This window comes from Hippoglossus hippoglossus, chromosome 5 (genome assembly GCF_009819705.1).
Source record: "Hippoglossus hippoglossus isolate fHipHip1 chromosome 5, fHipHip1.pri, whole genome shotgun sequence".
In the NCBI taxonomy this organism is placed as follows: domain Eukaryota; kingdom Metazoa; phylum Chordata; class Actinopteri; order Pleuronectiformes; family Pleuronectidae; genus Hippoglossus; species Hippoglossus hippoglossus.
In genome coordinates, this window is record NC_047155.1 from 21885744 (window position 1) to 21890061 (window position 4318).

Consider the following 4318-nt stretch of genomic DNA (forward strand, 5'->3'; position numbering starts at 1 on the left):
GGCGTACAGGTGTCATATTCACAAAGGGAAGGTCAAAATGAAAGGGAAGCAGAGATTGGCCAAAAACGCAGCACAAGGCCAAACTGTTCCAGCTTTGCTGGTGTTTATCTAGTCATGTAACAGGCCATGAGAGCGCAGGCCACTTCTCACCTCAGACGGTCTGAGTGGTGTGTCCGTCCATGGATCTGAACTCAAGCTGCAGCATGAACAGCAGTCAGTGGAGAGCTGTCCATGGTGCTGAATGATCACACACAGAGGCCCTTTCACAGGCAACAAACAAAAGTCAAACTCAAACTTTAGGTGATAGCATATTAATTACTATAGTTTTCTAACAGCTACATTCAAGATTCATGAGTAATTAAACTTTGTTTGTTTGGATCTTTATCCCTGCATTTGTATGTGCATGTTGAAACGTGTTGAAACTGAGTCTATGCATTTATGCATTCATGCATCTATGCACTCAGTTCAACTTCAAAACTGATGCTTGCAGTGAATTTGTTCAAAGATAAATAAAAAAGGCACTGGGAGAAAAAAGGTGGTGAGTGATCAGAGGAGATTTCGAATTTAAGTGAAAAGGTCAGAACTTTGTTGAGTTAGAGCGTTTGCTCACACATTGATCTGAGGAAGCATCACCTCGTGTTTCTTGTTTTAATACCAACCATCGATTGACTGACCTTCATGTATATAAATGGACAGTACGCTCAGTACGGCCAGCATGCATTATTTCCACTCATACCCCTTTGTACATGCTCTTGTCAATCAATGGTCAGAAGTGCATGAGGATCTTTCGATCCACATCAGAAAGTAATAAAAAACAGCTTTAAATGAATTGGCTTTAGATATTTTGTTGAGCACATTGGGAAGAGCAGCTGTTTTTTGCAAGGCCCTTTATATAATAAAAACATGGCTTATTTCAATTTGCAGCTCTTTCTTATCAGGAGAGGTGTGTACAAAATTATGTGTTAAATTATGATTGATGATAATAATAATAATAATAACAGCTTGAATTCATATAGCGCCTTTCAAAAGACCCAAGGGCGCTCTACATATGTCTGTGGGCACAAAAGAGAAAAGAAAAGAAAAGACGGTAATTCGCACAAAACAGGATAGAAATAAACAGCACTAATGGCAGGTCGGAGAGATGACTGAGGTCAATGGCCTTAGTGAACTGGTGTTTGAAGAGTTTTTGGAAGCTGTCCAGAGATGTAGCGTTGCAGATTTCAGCGGGGAGAGAGTTCCAGAGGGTGGGGGCTGTGACACAGAAGGCTCAAAAGGCTGGAGAGCAAACCTGAGTGTGAGGACCACAGCCTTCTGAACGGAGTGGAGGGGTGGAGGAGGTCAGTTAAATATGGAGGGATCGATGGTTCTATAACAAACAACTATTGATAATCTAATCCTGAAAGAGACATGAGGTGGATTCATTCAACCCAAAGTGCCTTACTCTAAAATTCCCTGCTTTGATGGACCAAGTACAGGTTGCAAATAAATAGGGGCTTTTTTAAGAGAACTGCACAAGAACGGATCCAGGGGTGGGGCAAGAGGGGCACTGGGCCAAGCTGAAATTTGACTGCCCCTACCCCCCCCCTGTCCTGACAATAGTTTTTTTTTTTATATATACATAAACTAGTCACTAACTAATAATACTAATACTTCTACCATTTGTTAAGAATTCTTCTAGTCTTTTTTGTTCACAATTTGCGGGAGCACAAAGCTATTTTCAAAATATATTTAGTATAGCTTAAAGCTATAGAGCTAACAGTAAACGAGGAATGACATCAAATCTGGAATTGTGCATAAATGTTGGACATATAATTGGCCCCTCTGAGTAAACTGTGGCCCCTGATTTAGAAAAATCTCAGTTCTGCCACTGAAACTACAAAAATACTAAGATCGTAAAGATATTTGTCTGTGGAACCCAATGCAATAGATCCCAGAATATAGAGGATGGGGAGTTTGATGGCAAAGTACAGAAGCTCCAACTAGGTCACCACTATTCCTTGTCACCCACAATATGTTAAAAGATGCTCCAGTGTGTGGTGGTTGTTCTAAATGGAAGAATAGGAGTGTAGCTGCAAATTCATCAGCTGGCACAGTGGATATAGAAACATCTGGGTGTGTCCCTGCAGCTGTGCCCAGCATCCGATCAGCCGATCCCACTCTCTGCTAGTGGGCCTTGCTAAAACCCACTCCCACAAAGAAAAAAAAATAGAAAGGTAGCCAGCTTGCGTCAACCAGTGGCTACCTGATTGAGCCATTCTTTGAAGCTGAAGTCAGTGATGGCTGACTCACAGCTTATTCCATTGCAGCACATCAGGGAACACATATCATGAAGTAAAACCTCTGAAATCTAAAAAAGATTTCAACTTTTGTCTCTGAGCTTGATTTATGTTTAAATCTGATATTAACATAAACCTCCTGCTGCTGCTCCATCTCTCCTATAGCCCTCAGCACGTGCATGTGCACACACACACACATGCATTGGATGAGACTGAGTGAGTCAATAAATTATATTCTGGAGCCTTGGGCCAAAATGTGAACCACAACCAGGTTGTGTACAGAAGGCATGAAGAGGCGGCTCATGCATTTTCTTTTTTTTTTTTAATACCAAGCAGCAACTTTGTACAACATCATACAACTGTGTGGGTACATCTCATGAATAGCACAATACATATTGTACGGCACATTGCATTTTCTCACTTAAAGAACAACAACAACATAAGTTAAGGCATTTGTGTCCCTGAGAAATCATTACTGATAGAATGAACATATTATTCCTGTACATTTACATCAACCGTGTGGCCGAGGAACATACCTCCTAATACCCCCATCAACCCTCTGTTTTTCTTCTAGGTACATCCCTGAGACGTGTCTGGGTTCTTTAATTAACTCAGCAGTGTCAGGAGGGGATGTCCACATTACTCCTCTGACATTTCAGCTCCACTGATATGGAAACCAGCAGTGCACAGATTCCATTAAGTGTGCAGGGTGCGTGGCGGCAGAACACGGGGTACCCGAGGGATTCCTAAAGTGGCATTTCCTGGGTCTGTCATATCCTCTCTGCGAGTAATGAAATCAGTTTGGCTGCTTCAATCCTTGCTCAGCACTGTCTGAAATAGTGTTGCATTGTAGGTCAAAAAAAGAGAAAAGGATTAAACTCGTTTAATGTGCAGGAGGGAGAAATGAGGAGAAAGAAGTTAAAATAAGGATTGAAGTTGATGGTTTTGAAACAAACAGTTTTCACTACAATCAGTGAAGCTAATATTAGATGGAAGATATTGCGATTGCCTAATTAAAGACATCTGTCTAATATTTAACAGTCTTCTTCTCATATGAGACTATAACCAGATTCAAGACACCTGAACAACTTCTCCATCACCATCTTCTCCTGCTCAACTGCCAGAGAAACCTTCCTCACAGCTATACCATTAAAGCATAACATCACCCCATTTCACCTCAGTTAAGAAATCATTAGACCCTCACCGGCAGGGTTTTGATATTTCCAGTGGTGAATCTTTTACAAGTTATAAAATGCATGAAACATGAATAATCAGACCCCTAGAAAGTTCTGATGCACTATCATATATAAAAAAAACTGATTTCACATAGACCTGCTCAAGGCTCCTAAAGGCGTCTTGTCTTTACGTGTCCCGACCAGTAAATGAACCCTACCAACGACGAGAGGGCTGTGTCAGCCGAGCTGTCAGAAAGAGCAGCTGGATTCTTTCGGAGCCAAATCTCTTGAAGACAATTGAACACTTTTGTGTGCCACTACAGGAATGAAGCTTGAAGTGGGATTATCTGGTTATCTGCCTATGCCCTTGATATCTGCTATGACTGACTCAGCTGCCAAAAAAAAAAGTGAGAGAAAAACAAGCTGAAGTGAACTGATGATGGCACAGAAAAGTACAGGAGAAAGATATTTTTGCTGCTGCCGAAGCACGGGCTAAAGATTGGTGCTACACGAGGTATAAAGATAAATTCCTTCAAATGTTCCTCCAGGAAATAAAACAAAACAGCTGGTGCCCACTGCTCAAAGACAACAGCAGCACAAAATCATATGCACTGTTCAATGCCACATGTCCTTGTCATTATACACAACAACAAAAGCCATAATTTATGTGGAAAAGCGTAGACAGATTCTGTAACTAAAATTAGGCTGCAATTTGCAACTGTTTTGCATCTTTTCAGCGTATCTATGCCAAGCTTACATGTGCCCTACAAGATCTTACTAGCAAGTAAATGAAGAATGAAAAGTTCCTGAACCTGCAGCTCAATACCTCAAACAGTCTCTGCAAGTACAACAAGTGAGTACAAATCA